The following is an 18,377-nucleotide window of genomic DNA, read 5'->3' on the forward strand; positions in this document are numbered from 1 at the left end:
ATTTTTTTCGCTCAATCATTAAAGTAATGTTAAATTATTATTATTATTATAGATTAAAAAGAATAATTAGATTATGATTTTATTAAAGATACCCTTTTTTTATATGGAGATTCTTTAAAATGTTTGGTTGAATACAACAAAATAATAAAGATTAAAAGACACGTGAACACTTAGTTGAACATTGAAATATGATAATATTATGAGATTCCGTTAAATGTTCACTCACATTTGTAGAATAATATATAGTAGAATCTTTAAATTGATATTTTAATAAATTTATATTATTGTGAAATGTTTGCTCAAATATAATCGAATAATATATAGTCGAATTTTTAAAAGAATCCTCATACAAAATTATAATAATATCTAAAGGAACACTTAAAGAAACCTCCTACGTCAAAAAATTATAGATAAAAATAAATACCTAAATAAAGGTGAATCTTTTGAAATTCAAATTTTGAAATTCAAATTTAAGACACACTAAATGCTCTGGCTAATTGATTGAGACACGAATAATATAGAAAAGGAAATCAATTAATTGCATAACTTATTATTTATGTTAGTCAAAATATGTGTATATTTTAAAATTATATCTATCTCATAATAGTATGTTGAGATTCTAGTAGATATTCACTTATACATTACTCTAAATATTAATTTCATTATCATTTTTTCCGCTCAATCATTAAAGTAATGTTAAATTATTATTATTATTATAGATTAAAAAGAATAATTAGATTATGATTTTATTAAAGATACCCTTTTTTTATATGGAGATTCTTTAAAATGTTTGGTTGAATACAACAAAATAATAAAGATTAAAAGACACGTGAACACTTAGTTGAACATTGAAATATGATAATATTATGAGATTCCGATAAATGTTCACTCACATTTGTAGAATAATATATAGTAGAATCTTTAAATTGATATTTTAATAAATTTATATTATTGTGAAATGTTTGCTCAAATATAATCGAATAATATATAGTCGAATTTTTAAAAGAATCCTGATACAAAATATAATAATATCTAAAAGAACACTTAAAGAAACTTCCTACGTCAGAAAATCATAGATAAAAATAAATACCTAAATAAAGGTGAATCTTTTGAAATTTAAAATTTGAAATTCAAATTTAAGACACACTAAATGCCTGGCGGATTGATTAGGATACGAATAATATAGAAAAGGAAATCAATTAATTGCATAACTTATTATTTATGTTAGTCAAATAATGTGTATATTTTAAAATTATAATCAGTATATAGAAGTTTGATTGCTGTAGTGTGAATACCAAAGTAAGATTTGGTACAAATCTTTTCGGAGAAGGAAATGTATTGATTATATGCATTAAATACACAGTATTGATTGAATGCATTAAATATAGGTAGAAGATTACCATACTATCCTTATTAATTAGATTTGATTAATTATTTTGATAAATTACAATTTATAAAATCAACGGTGATTAAGTGGGTTTCTCGGTTTTCTTGATAAGCTGGGTTTTCTTAGGATCTTCCTCCTATATTATATATATATATATATATATATATATATATATATATATATATATATATATATATATATATATATATATATATATATATATATTGGCTCCAAAGATGAGGTCGAAAATGACATTTGAAAACTGGAACTCGAAATCAGGAATTTAGTTGCATATATGGTTGCATATGCAACCACCGTATTTTTGGAAAATATTTTCAAAAAGGTAGTATTTTTGAAAATATTTTAGAGAATGTAGTACTTTTGAAAATAAGATTGGAGAAGGTAGTATTTTTGAAAATAAGATTAAAAAAACAGTATACAAGATAATTCCACAAGAATATTTCAGCTCGTTAACGGTTTATTTTGGTTTTAATAATTAAAAATCAAACTTTTTTTATTTGATTTCGATTTTCACTTTCAAATCAACCAAAATACCTTAACCGAACCGTTATCACATATGTTATGTAATTAATATAAATCCTCGAACTAATTTTCAATTAGTCATTTGACGGACCTAACTATTAAGAATTCATTCTGTCAAAAAAAAATCTATTAAGAATTCATTCAGCCATTAAAAAAAAAATTATTTAATCACATTATTCTATCATAATTTTATTTTCACAATAAAATTAGTTAAATTTAAAATACATACGATAAAATAACAAATATTATACCCGCCCATACTTTGCACGGGTTATAAAATCAATGAAAAATATTTTAGGACCAATCAAAAACCGCTTTTAATATTATAACCTAGTACTATATATTTGGTATTAATAAAACCTCGTGGCTCTACTAGTCTTGTCCTTTTCTCACTCCGCCGCAACTCAACCGCAATGTCAGGTATCGACGGAGACAACCCTCTCTTGAAGGACTTCTATTTCCCGCCCTTCGATTCCATGCAAGCCCATCACGTCCGTCCCGGTGTTGCTGCCTTCCTCAACAAACTCGTCACTATTTTATTATATACTAGCGTAAAAGCCCGTGCGAGGCACGAGCCCGTCATTTATAAATCATTTTCTGTATTATATATTTTGATTAACAGTTCAAATTTTGATTTTCTATATAATATTATTTGTATGAATTTTTTAGATATATATTTTACAATAAATTAATAATATTCATGACAACTGATTCAACATAACTGATAAATTTGTATATAGCTCGAATTGGCACAGTAAAAATTCGCACATGAAAGAGGTTTATACTACAGTTTTTTTTGTGTGTTATTCAATCAAAACATAAGAAAATATGTTTATAAACGATAAAATTATAGATGCGGTTTGAGCGAATCATATAAACAAACCCATGAAATGGTAGGATAATTAAAATTGATTTAATATGTTCGTGTGCTACGATCATTAAAAAGAGATAGAATCGAACATTGATGGACATCCTATATAAAACATGCTTACATGTAGTAGTCATACAGTGAAGATAAACATAATACTCTCTCTGTCCCAGTAGGTTTTTTACTTTACTTTTTGGCGCGCATTTTAAGATTCCTATAAATTTTAGTTCCATAATATATTTTTTAAAATTTTTTTATCCGGAAAAAAGTCTGACCTTTAAACTTTTATTCGAAAAAACAAAAGTTTTTAAAAATATTATGAAACTATACTTTATAAGAGTCTCAAAATGCGTGCTAACAGTGAACATAAACACCTGCCGAGATGAAAGGAGTACTTGTATCTTTCCCGCCCTTCTCTTTCCTACTCCCCCTCTTTTTCTAGTAAGTCCTTAGAGCATCTCCAACCATAGTGTACCTTTAGCTAAAATATGAGTTGGCATGCCATAATTAAAAATTATAGCCAACATCGTCAAAAAAGTACACTCCAACCACGTCCACCTGTTGTCTATAATTATAGACAACCTCGTATGGATGGCTAAATTTGTCGAACCTCTACAGCTCTGTAAGAAATCTGTAAGAAAATTTCCCATCATTTATTACTATATTAAACTGATATATTCTATTTATAACAATCTAAATATTAATCACATACTATTTTTATATTATAGCCAACCAATATAGCCAACACCATCGGAGCACAATGTCTTACAGGTTCAACAAATTTTACATATTATCTTACAGGTCCAATTTAGCCAACGATTATAGCCAATGCCGTTGGAGATGCTCTTACATATTTATATAAATCTCACCCATCAGCGTGTTTTACTAATTATCAATCAATTATCGGTTACTGATACATTGATTATTACCCAAATCTACATCTAAAACACACATAATAGACAAAATATGACCATGTATATATAGTCATATTAAATTTAGCTAAATCAGAATGTAATTCTGAAGTACCTAACTCCAATTCTAAAATCTCTAACTCCAATCAAAATTCAATTCATATCGGGTTAATACTAACCCCGTAATCATTCGCCAACCCTACCTTTTATAATAATTGTAAACATAAAATTATTATCCATATATATTTAATATACCAAGTCCATGTTAATATTATAATGAGTATATAACTAACGGTTCGATACATTATTAAATACTCTGTTGTTACCTTATGATGGGAGTTTATCGATATGTAATGAATTTTTTTATATAATAATTTATATGTGATTATCTGTTTAATAGTCGACTGTTAGAATATGTTGACTAAAATTTGACTAATTTGATCTAACAATTGTAAAATCTATTATCTATTATATTATCTATACTATACTATAAAAAGTCAACATGGGTATATTTTGTAGTCCTATTTTTCCTTCACAATTTTTGGTTTGGTCGTTGTTTTTTCGGCTTTTTTTATGTTACTTCGTTTCCTATTAGTAATAAACAACGGGTCTTCTCAGACTTCTATTTCCTCCTGGACAGACTCAGCAAATAGTACACACCACATACACCTCCTCTCCCTCTCTCCGAACACCTATTAAGACTCTCTCATGGACGCAGCAACAGGAACAACAGGAGGAGGAGAAGCATTGGTTCGCCATCAAAAGCTTTGTCTATAGACAAGTGTCTCTCTGTCTCTCTCTCTCTTTCCCATCTCTCTCCCTCCCTCCCTCTCTGGCTCTTTCCCCTTTAAACCATCAGAAGCTTTGTCTCTCAAAATTTGACAGGTTATTAAAAAAGCTGTTGAAGTTGGGGCTGACAGCAGTCAGTTTTCAAGTAGTTGGATATTTCATTCTCGTGAAAAAAAACCTGGCAGAGTTTTTGTTGATGGTTTGATTTCCAAACTATTTCAAACTCTTTACAGGGTTTTTTTCCTGGATTACTTTTTGTATATTTTAAACCACATTATTTTCCTTGCCGATTTCTTGTTGGTATATTTATATCATAGCTTGCATCTGTATTATGTGGAGTGGTGTAAAGCTGATGCTGGCCAACCATTTTTTTACTGGTTAGTTTTTCTTTTTCAGCTGAGTTGTAAATTTTGAGTCATGTGACTTCTGGATTCCTAGATAAAGATGACACCAATGCAATTCCTATGAAAGCTTGCTGCGAGTTTTTCATTTTTTTCCCTCAAAGGCTGCTCATAACCTATAATCTGTCGATCATTATGATCCACATCTAATATGAAATGATTACAATGCTCTGTTCTACCCTTAATCCTGTAGGTTATAGAATACTTAAGAACATATTATGCTCTGTGCACCTTTAAGATTGCAATTTTGATATAGTACTTGGTAGAGTATACTCCCGTTGTCCCCAGGGTAGTTTACCTTTGGAGACGAGGGCTTAACACGTATTTTAAGACTTCTTAAAATATAGTTTCACAAATTATTTTATTTTTTTCCTTCTGAATAAAAATTTAACGTTTAAATATTTATTACTAAAGAAAGTTTTAAAAATAAGTTAGTAAACTATTTTATATGCACCTTCAAATACGTGTCATAAAGAAACTGTGAAGAAATGAGAGGGAGGGACGGAGTAATAATTATATGAAGAACAAATATTCTGTTGATAAGAGCTAGAAAATTGTAGTATCTAATACGAGACCATATATGATGAAATTTTGATTCAAGACGACGAGTAATTCTGATTATATTTTGATGAGGCTGGAAAGGTACCTTGTTTGCAAAGAAGACTTGTTTGCTTTTGTAACGTTTTGCAGGATAAACCCATTTCGTTTTGCAGGATAAACGAAATGGACTCTGCCATCCAGGAAAGTCCTCCAAAGTGATTGGTCTTAGGTAAAACTGAGAGTGAGGTTGGTTAGTGATGATGAATGCTCCAGGATCACCAATGGACTCATCCCAGTCTGCTGTCACATTAAATTCCGCATCTGTTGCCACTGCTGTTATTTTCGTTACCCAGTCTTCCAGGAATGCTGACTTCCTAAGCTTCCCTCTTAGTACATTAGCTGAAGAGGTACAAATAAATATATTTGCTTAGCATTATAATTATTTTTTGCATTTCGTATTTTATTATACTACTTGATGTAAAATTTTGTCTATGTATTTTTATATGATTTAGTGGAGTGGTAGTTCATATGGAGCTGATAATGCTGTGCAAGATGAAAATTCTAGGTAAGATCATCTTTCTGTTTATCCTATTGCAATATGAAAGCTATAAGATCTTCTGTAGCAACTATACAGGGATCATCTTAAGCATGTCCTGCAATCTAAAAAATCTGTGCTCTAGAAAGAAGAGGCAATGGCTTATGCACGATCTTTAGTAGCAGGATTTGAGATGGATCATATCGACAACCTCATCTTTTTTGCTGATGCTTTTGGAGCTTCGCGTTTAAGGTAGCAATTACCAGTGTTTTAGTTATTTGATTTTGAATTTTCAGACACAACCTGTTCACCCAAGTGAATTTATTCATTTGAGCTTAGGCTACAAGATTACACCGAGGTCAGACAAATCTGCTTGCATCTGGAGGAGGTGGTGGTGATAGGTGCACCAAATCTTTTCACTCAGGCTCACAGGTTTGCAATCTGTAGGCTGTAGCCATTTCTCTTTGTAGATGTGCTTGGTATTCAATTGATAGACATTTCAGTTAAATCCAGTAGCATATTAGTTAAGCAGTCAATATAGAACAGAAGAACAAGAGAATCAAGCACAAAACTATAAGGGTCTCGCCTTGAATTGAGCAAAAGCTTTATAGATACATGATATTATAGTTCAATGTGTTTGGAACAACTTAGATACAACTAATTAAAAATATAAGAAACCTAAATTGTAATTTTAATCTAGGAGAAAATAGGTTTGCAACAGCCCTTGCGTTTTTTTAAATAAAATTTTAGTTTATTAACAATGAAAAATCCTGAGATTTTTTCTTCTTTTTTTTTTTTTCAAAAAAAACGGGCAAATTCTAGAGGAATGTCTTGGTAGGGGAAAATCTTCCCCGAAACCCCTTAGAGGCACGACCAATCTTTTTCTTGATTTAGATTCTAATCCATTACTTATAATGCTTTACTTCCCCCTGGATCTATATGCACTCCAGACTCATCATCATACAACATAGTTTCTCCATTGGATATCCAAGGACAAGACAGAGTAATTACAGTTTACAAGCACATGAATTCAAAGCCCTTGAGCAATTAGTTCAAATGAATAAAAATATATTTGATAAAACACATAAAAAATCGTTTATTATCATAATACAGTGCAACTTTTTTTGGTCTTGCATTGCTTTCTTTATCAGTTGTGTATAATTTGGCCTTGAGCTAAAAGGACTGACTTAGAAATGATATGCTGAAACCTTATAGATTTTGTTTGCAAGTTCTGCTTTGCGCATAATTTACTGCTCTGGAGATTTAAATTTATTCATCCTGATCTTGAAAGGCCCTGCTCTCAACTAGGTCATGCATTTTTCTATTAATCAGTTTATTTCTTCCATCTCAGGTATTTATGGTGAATCTACTACTCGCTTGGCCTGGATGCTGAAGATGCTTATAGTGCCAAAGCTACTTGTGAGTTATATATAAGTTAAAACACTTATCCGTACCATTTGTGTAAAATGTTAAGAAGTAATTATTAGAAGTTGAGAGTAGTACTTCTACTTTTTTCCCAAACACTTTGATCACTTATAAGTTTTAGCTTGCTTCTGATTTCTGCTTCACTTCTTTTCCTTAAGGAAGAAGCATTTATTTTCAGCGAAGAAGACTATAACCAAGGTACTTCAGTAAATTGTAAACATTAGGTCTCTGTTTTCAGCATGATTTGTATAGATTTGCATCTAAATTTTTCAAAAAATTACAATATGTATTTTTATAAGCATACATATTGGCCGTCACAGATTAGTGATGCACTGATGCCTAGCTTAACGAGTCAGGATAATTAATCCTTAAAAAAACCATTGAAATTTTGTAAGATCAAAATTATTCTGTAGTAATATTAGCACTAAATAAATTTTCTCCAAGGCAGCTAACTTATTCGGGCCTAAAGCTAAATGTTCAGACTTTCTCATAGCTGCACCGAGAAAGTGAAAATTAGTTTGTAGTCTCTAAATTTTTTGGTTTGCGACTGCAAAGATACTCCATAAGAAGTGACAAAACAATGTGAAGTGTTTTTCTGTTATGTCTTCGAAGTTTTTTCCCGTTATAAAATGATACTGGAGAGAGATTTTAATTGTGTTTGGGAATAATACCGGAAAGAAAGCTACACATTGGTGAATCTGAGGTGGTTGTATTATCCAGAAGCAACTATGTTGTGAAACACTTGCAGCCGAGGCAGTTTTATTATTATATTTGCTTATTTGTATGTCTGTTTCTTGGTTACCTTTCTATACGGAGGTTTCCTGTTTTTCATTCTGCATATGAGTTTTTCTGTAGATATTTGTCTACCTAAATGTATGCTTTATGTGGAAAAGCACTTGTCAACTGAAACTTTTTTTTCTTCATATAAAGGAATCAAGCTGATTTTGATGCCATTATGTTGGAGATTGATGGAACTCCCAACAACTCAAAGCTAGGTGCTAATGCCATATTTGGAGTATCCTTAAGTGTGTGTAGAGCTGCTGCAGGAGCAGAGGGAATACCCCTGTACAAGCACATTCAATAAATATCTGGAACTAAAGAACTCGTGATGCCAGTTTTAGCATTTAATGTGATCAAAGGGGATAGCCATGCTGGAAACAATTTGGCCATGCAAGAATTCACGATCCTGCCTGTTGGAGCAAGCTCATTTGCCGAGGCACTCCGTATGGGTAGTGAGGGTTAGCAGGTTATTTATTCCACTTATGTGTTTTCTGCCTGACAGATGTTGTACTTAAGCGTGACTAGATACTGAAGTTAGCTGTTGAAATTCCTTTCAACACGTTTTTATATGCCACACTATTCAAACTGTTAATTGTGTATAAAAATTTTCATGTCTCATAATAAAGGGTCAGTTTCTAGCAAAGGCTATCAGTAACTGACATGATTTTGTTCATCTTTTTTTATGAGAGGAGCAGTAAGTCTTAACGTTTGTCTATCGTAAACTATGTCAAAACAGTATATCACGTACCGAAGGGCATCATCAAGGCGAAATACGGACAAAATGCCTGCAATGTTGGAGATATATGCAGTACCAACAACCTGTGGAAAGAGGCTACACAAGTGTAGACCTCTTTCTGTGATTTTGATCTCGAAATAATTTACCTTCTTCTCTTTATAATTAAAGCCGCTAATAGCCACCTTGTCTTTGACAAGAATTGAACCTTCAACCTTTCGTCAAAGGTTTTGGAATTTTGTTTCAACAGAGAAGAACTAACTTCAACGAGGGAAGGAAGCGATAAGTGGAAAAACTTTTAAGCCTCAAAGAAACGAAAGTATTCGTTGCACCATTTATGTATCTGAAATTGATCATAATGTGAGTAAGAATTAGTAGATAGATGGTTTGTAAATGATTGTAATCAATCATTAAGGTGTTCATGTTATTACTCAATCGTATTGGCATTGTGCTTCTTTATTATGCTTTGTTAGGTCCAAAGTATCGTAGAAGGGGGGGTTGAATACGATACTCACTACAATTTAAAATTCTTTCGAATCTTGCGGATAAACAAATTGCAGTTCTGTAATGGGTTTCGTGTTCCGGATATTTATTTGGTCGGTTTCTGAGGATATGAAAATATTAAACCAACACACAATATTTTTCAAGGTATATCTGTATATTGATAAATACCTCGAAGGGTGCTATAAATCCAAACCCGAAGGTTGGCTACAATGGCTACTACTACTTACACTCACAAACCCTAGCTTCTAAATATATATATAATACAAAACTAAGCTAGAGTTTATTTGTGTGTAGTAGTGTGCAAGGCACAAAGCCATTCCACCATAAAGGTGGTGAAGAGTGTGTGTAAATTATGAACCCACATCTCAAGTATTTATAGGCTTCTCATTAACTAACCCTGGTTAAGTCTTGAAATGGCGCCACTTGAATTTGCGCCACCTTTATCCACTGAACTTGTGTCTACTGTGATGAAGTTGCGCCAGTTACTTCATGCATGCCAAGGAAGGAGATTTCTTACTTAGATTATATACATATAAATCAAGTTTGCGCCTCAAGAGAGAGAGGATGGCGCAACTTGATTATACATATATATAAACTAGGGTTTGTATCACTAGTTGGCGCTTGAGAGGGAGTTTGCGCCTCCTGTACACTCATACAAGGGACTTAGAATAAATCCATGCAATGCAAACTTGCGCCTCCATTCAACATTCCTCCTGTTATCTCTCTTTGGACTGTAGTTGACTTGAACTTGCGCCATCTTTGGTGAGCTTGCGCCTAGTATACTTCCTGTGTGTTAACTTGACTTAGAAATTTAACTAAGTCAAGTAAACTTGCGCCTGGTACATCCATGAGTGCCCTGTTATCACTCCTAGTTAATAGATAACCAACTTGCGCTTCCCATGGATGTCTCTGTGAGTATAAGCTCCTTAGAATATTTCACCTAACATCAAACTTGCGCCATAACAGTGGAGAACTCCACTGTTATCTCTCCTCCCTCACATGCAAACCCTAGGTTGCCCTAGACACCTGACATCATCACATGCATGCATAATATATATAATATAATATATTATGTTGTTATTATATTAATAAATAAAAATATATATAAATATATACACACATATATATTTTATTTATATGAACATAAAATAATATATGTACATATATTTAAATATATTCTCATATATTTAAATATATATAATATATAATTATATGTAAATACAAATGTAAATATATATATAAATATATATAGAGATATATATAGTTATTTATAAATATAAATATAAACATAAATATATATAAAGAAAAGTATATATAAATATATACATATATATAATATTTATATGAACATATAGTAACATATATATACACATATATTTAAATATATTCTCATATATTTAAATATATATAATATACATATAACTATGTGTAAATATAAATATAAATATATATATAAAGATATATATAACTCTCTCTAAATATACATATATTTATGCACATAATATAATATATATATACACTTAATTATATAATTGCTTATGTAAAATATAAATACATATATTATATACATATATATTTATTTAAATATACATACATATAAATATACATATACATATGTTTTAAAAACATATATACATATATATTATATATATTATATTTAATTAAATATACATATATACATATATACAAATATATTTGTACATATACAAATATATAAGTGCACACATATAAAAGATAGGTCACTTCCTGATATGGCTTTGTGTGGAAGCTTGACAGTTGAGCAGTAAGCATTGGCATAGCTGGCATTTGGCTTGACTTGGCTTTGGAACAAATGACTTGATATGACTGGATCAATTCTTCGATCGATAAATACTTTGCAAAGCTCCGTACGTGCTGACGCTTAGTGCACTGGTCTGGTTCACAAGCGACTAACACTGAAGTCAAACATTGTACCTTCTTTGTCAGCAAACATTGATCAGTCGGTTCAGGGTTAGTTTATGCTTTAATTGTTGATTGTAAATAACCAACCAAGATATAGAGAAATATCTTGCTTCAGGGGTTGCACTGAAATCTTTAGAGTACTTGGACAACATCTTCATTGCTTCCACAATCTTGAATACTTCAATCTTTATTCTTCACTGAGGCATGAACATATTAATGAACTTCTTCCAGTGAGCTTATTCCTTCAAGACTGTAGATGGCTTCTTCAACCTTTGTCTTCGTATCTTCCGATTCCGGTGCAGGCGTAGTGTTATTTACTTGTCCTGTTCTATTGTTGAGTTATCATCCCTATGTAACAGATAGGGTTGTCTTTACATTTAGACTTACAATCTCCCCCTATTTGTTTGTTAATCATAACAAGCAAATCCTCTGGAGGATAACTCAACTAACACTAGAAAAAGTAAAGTCCTGGACTAGTAAATAATGCTACAAAGTTTCTGGATCATATAATACATTTCCAGATTTCATGAATAGAAATAACAGATGTGCATATCACCTTTATTTCTCTAGTTTTTGCTTACCTGCCAGATAATCCTCATAGTCTGTCTTGAAGAGAATTCAAAACATTCCATTATGCAAAGAACAATCAGCAGCTTCATTGAATTCTTCAGTGGTAATGAATGAGTTCATGTCTACCACATACTGAAGAATAAATGTATCACCTTATACTTCTCCTCCCGCTACCTTGATCAGGTTCCCCTTAGTGATAAGTAGTTGTCTCCCCTTAGATGAAAGATCTATCCTCCTCCTTAGTTGAAAGAAGAATCTCCCCCTCAGTAGTACACAGCTAAAGAGTAGTTTAATCCCCTTTAGTTGTAGACAATAGAAGAAAGCTAACTTACTTTTTCTTCCCCCTTTCATATATTCTCCCCCTAAATATATTCTCCCCCTTAGTTGTGGAATCCTCCAAGGATATGTGGTATCAAATAGGTCAAGGAACGTGTACAATACTTCCTGTACCAAAAGATAATCTCCCCATAGAGAACTAAACAACGCTAAAGCTGGGGTCGAAGAAAGAGTTCAGAAGAAGGGTTTACTTTGATTGGGTTGGTCCCTATGCTGAAAGAATAGGTTCCAAACGGAAAAGTAATGAGTAAAAACTAACATTCCAGTAACAACATCCACTTTGTCTTTAGGTATAAATTTGGTAATTAGTGGGTGTCTCACTAAAATGTTCTGCAGGTGTATCACTCAACACTCAATTTTCTCTCGGTTTTTGGGTAAGGGTGTCACTCACGAGTTCTGTAAGTGTATCCCTCCACACAAATACTGAGCTTCCAAAATGCTGAGTACCTGCAAGAAAATCACCTTAGCCACCCTTAAAGGGGGTCACCGGTGGTGCAATGGGAGTTCGTAATTCCCAGTCCCTGTAGACTCATCAGATAAATCCGAATCATGGTCCACAAGTTGCCAACCACTAAGTGGCTTATCCAATTAAGGATCCAGAGTTGTTTGATCTGGGAGGTTAGACAAAGGCATAATTATGGCAAAGGCCTAAGTCCTCCTCAATGTCTGTGAAGACACTTGATTCAAGAGAATCATCAACCATAAGTTCACACCGTGAAATGGAATGAACCGTAGTTGCTTCCGTCAATTCTTTCAACAACTTGTGAGCTTTCAATACCAATTATTATTATATGTACCTCACAAGTGTTTCACTCTTCTCAAAATCCTATGTGTTTGCACTCACTCATGCTCACATATTTCTCATTCTGATGTCTCACTGGTTCTTCTCAGAATCTCACCAAGTGTTTAACTCTCAGTGTTTGGCTCACAGTGTTTCTCTCAGCACTCAAAGTATGGTCTTCTGTACCTGCATGAGAAAATCACCATAGCCCCTTCAAGAGAGGTCACTGGCGGTGCAATGGGGTTTCGTAAATCCCCGATCCTCAACTGACTCATCAATAAATTGACTCATAGTCAGAGAGTTGCCGATCTCCTATAAATAGGAAATCCATTCCAATTGGATCCAGATCTGTTCTTATCTGGGGAGGGAGACGAGAATCCTGAAGATTTGGCAATTGAGATCCTCGTTTCCTCCTTACACCTGTAAAGGCATCAACCATCTTATCTACCGTAAAATGGTAAATGAAGAAGTTGCTTCTGGAACAAAACCTTTAACATTATTGTGCACTCTCTTGTATTGTGTCCATAATATTTTCTGTTTAGGCTCTTCATCAGAGTGATTACTGATGATGTGCTTGACTCAATACAAGATGCTCTGGCTGACGAGCGAATTTCAATGGACTCATCCTGTTGAGAGAATGATTCCAGAGACTGTTTTATTGCCTTTTCAGCTCTATATTCTTTTGAGAGAATACAGATGAGCAACAGTTACCTCAATTTTGAAAACACCTTTTCTCCTTGAGAGGTAGAGCTGTGGGTACACTATCCCTCACATCCTTATTTGCTGCAACGAGTACAGTTTCTCCATCATCGACCTCTAGTCTAATAAGTTCCTTATCACTCCAGGGGAAAGTTGGGATGTGTTCTGAATTTGGTTTTATAGTCTGGGATAAAGATTGTTGGTTTTCAACCTTATGACTATTTAGGAAAGCCAAGAGATTGATAAAGTTCCGAAGAACAGAAAGAGATATAAATGCATTTTTGAAGATATATGATTTTGAATGAAAGCAATTGCATTTAATCTTTTGAGGAAAAATGAATCAATTGTGATTGTAAAAATGATTTTCATAAAGAATGACAATCACAACCGATGAAAGAATCAAAGTTTTTCCATTAAAAACTGGTTTGAGTACAAGAGTCTGAATCTACGCATAAAAGGTTTAAATGAACTTGTCTTTGAAAAAGACACAGACTCCTGTTTCTCACTACAATTTGAAAAGGAAACAAGAAAATTTATGCGCTACAGTGTATAAAGCACTCGCCACACTAATTAGTGAAAAGGCCTCATACTAGCACATCGTCAAAACAGACGCTGCAAGTGACAAAGATCACCAAGTACACAAATACAAGATAATCAATGTCTCGTCCTATGACGCTACATGTATAGATGCAAAATATTCTAAGAAATATATATGAAATAGAGTAGTGGATACCAATTGTTGAAATCAATTGATAAGAAAATTTCTTTGAAGAAACTCACCACTCCAGAACATAAATATGAGACAGAATAAAGATTATGTTGTCTCCCTTGTACTCAGAATATTAAACACCTAAAATATATTAGCACTAGTGGTTTTAAGAAATATGCAACAATATTTCACCAGTGCCAATACATCACAATCAATTCACAAATAAAACATTAATAAAGCATCAAAAATAGATACCAATTAAATATTTCAAAAATGAATTAATCATGCTTCTATTATTCTATCAAAGTTAATCATGAAACAAATAAGCATATAATTGTGGATCACAATTTAACTAAGATAAAATAATAATTACCTACGCAATATCCATATAATTATTAGATCAGCATATAACAACTAAAATCATGACAATCATACAAAGATATTCGCAAGCCCGAGGGAAAGTTGAAGAAAAGTTCACAAGTCCTATACATGTAAACATTAAATACAAGTAAACGCACACAACTCCTCGCAGAAAAATATTAACAATTAATATTAGTGATCTACATATAAGCATGCAAAATATCACTAACACTAAAAGTATCACAACTATATGCAGTTAGACATGAAATAAAATATCAATTAATAAATCATCAAATATCTAACACAAATAGTTATGCTTCAAGTATATACACTAATATAAATGGATTTAGCCTAGAGAGACTCTAAGTAACTCCACAAATACTAGTATATCATGACTAAATTCTAACTAGATTTCAACCACATACCAATTACTGATACAAGTCACAAGTCTAGAAACAAATAAGTCATGCTTCAGATTTTATACCTATAAAAATGAATTCAACCTAGAACATAATCCTAAGTATTTTCACAAATACAGATATATCACGACTAGATTATGACAAAGTTCTCTACTAGATACCAATTGTTAAAGAGGTATAGATCAAGAAAAATAACATAATTAAGTCATGCTTCATGTCATCTCTAATCATTTAAATCATGAACAAATAAGTCACTTAATTGTCATGCAACACAATTTAAATAATTGAAATAACAAACACTCATGCTAAAACATATAATCACCATCTAAGCATGCAAAGCAATAAACATGGCAATCACATAGAATAGCAAAAAGCACGAGGTACTGGATTTTAAATAAATTCACAAGTCCTATGTATAGACAATTTAATACTCATGAATTTATTCAAGAAATATGATAGACATGCTCATGAAAGAAGTAGTACCTTATAGAAAATATAGTATGTGATCCACTTGCAGTTGAGTAAAGTGATGAGTTGAATGCCTCTGAGACTTGACATTTCAGTAGATGTACATTTCTTGTACTGATCAAGTCCAGTGGTTGTTGGCATAAATCTTGGCAGGTCTAAAATCTTCCAAAATGCGCATATTTAAAAGATCCTTGACTTCTTTTTATTGCCATCATTCTTTAGGCTAACTAGTAGACCATAAAGAATTGCAACTTTCCAACAAACTCATCATATCACTAATCTGCATTCACTTAGCATTTATCTTGCACAAGTGACGTTACTCCACATATAATATAATCATGGTATCACAACACAGATAGTTGTATTGTGTGTGCCTTATATCATGAGAGGTAATAATTTGGATACCAAATATGACTCTAGCAAACAGATATTTAAAATAATATGCTAGTCAGAAGTCATACCATGTTCATGACGATCATCAGGTCTTGGAGAGTAACTCATAGAGAGCTGGTGAAGAAAGAGAATACAAATTCCATTGGATCTACAACTGCAAAGTCCTTGAAATGTTGCATGAAGCTTCATCTTCTAGCTCACTGTAATATCCTGAACCCGAGTCTCGTCAATGGTGCTTTAGTTCAATCATGAAGGTCGTTGAGTCCCCTAAGATGTAGAGTCCTGAACTTGAAGATTCTATTTCCATCATCTTCATAACCTTCTCCTTTGAAGTAACTCTAAGCAACCAAATTGGCTTGTCCCTCGTAACAGAGCCAAAAACATCCAGTTGGAATCTAAATACCCGACAAGTACTAAGTAATGAATTGTCATTAGGTCAGGGTATCAGAATCCGCACAATCTGCTTTAAAACTGATTGAGATCATCTTGTTGTGCAATCACTCAATCTGGATCCCTTAAGAGCTTCTGAATCTTCCTCAAGTTTCACTTCAGATTGAAACTCAAAGAAATAACATCATTTCACAATAGCTCTCCCAGTCTTCACTTCACCGTTAGGAACATTTAAGAACTAGAACCCGGGAATGATATTGACTCCAAACCCTTTGTCAAAGCAGATACGTTCTTGAATTGTCCTGTTCATCTTCAATGTGGTGTTGAGTTTGACTAGTGGATCCACCAAATGCTCCCCCTAAGCTGTTGCTGGGATTTCTTTAATAATCCTTATCCTTGCAAAGAGATTCTGCTTGGATCTGAATCATTATTAAACCAATAATATCACCTTTAACAGCTTGGAGCAAAGTGTCGTTCAATCTCTTGTCCAGACTTACAATCACCTTCTGTTGATTAATCACAATCACCCTGTAGACTGTAGACTCCATAGAGTAGCCGAGGAAAATATTCTTTGATCTTCAAATGCAAGACTTGTAAAGAGGCATTTTCCTCCAAACACATACCAAGAGTTAGTGTTTGCTTCTGATTGGCCACTGACAAAAATGGTGTCTTTCTGGATTTATCAATGATCAGGGTTCATCTTGATCAACCTTTATTTGTGACGTCTCGTCCTTCGAACACATACGAACAACACGAAAAAATCTAGAGCAGTCAATGATCATCGCAAAAAGATATCTAGCTTTGTTTGCAGACATGACATTAGCTGATTCGTAGAAATCCATACGTATCATCTGAAGCGGCTCAGAAATGTTGATCATATCTTTGCTTCTTTGTGATGCTCCTTCGACTTCCCTATTGACATACCTCATAATCATCATTCATAATGAATTCCAGATGAGGTAGTCCTCTCACCAATTCTCTTCTTACGAATAGAAAGAGCTCCTTGTTTTGACATACAAGTGCGAGAGCTTCAGATGCTATAGCTAACACTTATCTGATGAAGCTTTACTACCGAGACAGCTCACTCCATCTTTAGTTAAAGTTATATATTAGCTACGAGCAAATTCACATCCTTCCTGATTTGAGATAAAACACTATTCCATTAACTGACATAATGTCCTTTGTTAGAGAACAGTCTGATACTACGAATTTGTGTGCTTTGACTCTTTCAAGAAAGATATGTTTCCATGATGACATTCCAGGAAAACATGCATGTCCCGCAAGAGAATCTTTGTTGTCATCTTTCAAAGATTATTGACGGAACTGCTCACACGATCACATTTGCTAACAGGGTACTTTTGGTAAATATATGATTTCAGCTACTCAGCAAACAGAGTGCACCAAAAATCATATGGAACATATGTAACCTGCAATCACAAATGGAAAGAGTTCTATGGTCCCCAATCATAACTGGGTCCGGATGTATTAGAGATTTTTCTTTAACAGTGGTAACAACAGAAGCAACCTTAACATGCTAATTCTTATCTAGACATTGCCCTAATGTGATTCTCAAACATGCTTTTCTAAATTCAATGCAAGTACAAAGAAATGCATTCATGACATGAAAATAAGCAGACATGATGTTGAATACACATGGCAAACAATCAAAGATAAGACAAGAGCAAGACATGCAGTTATGCAATTCAGAAGATTCAGTACTCTCTACTTAAACCAATTAACACAAGTGCAACAGGTAGCAAGTAGAATTACATATATTCAATAATCTTCGAAAAGCATATGGATTAGACACAAGAAATTAATAATCACATTATCAATTCATACTAATCCCAATCTGTTGTTATATGGCATTATACTATCTCTATTACCTAAGTCAG

The sequence above is a fragment of the Daucus carota genome, chromosome 6 (genome assembly GCF_001625215.2).
Source record: "Daucus carota subsp. sativus chromosome 6, DH1 v3.0, whole genome shotgun sequence".
Taxonomy (NCBI): domain Eukaryota; kingdom Viridiplantae; phylum Streptophyta; class Magnoliopsida; order Apiales; family Apiaceae; genus Daucus; species Daucus carota.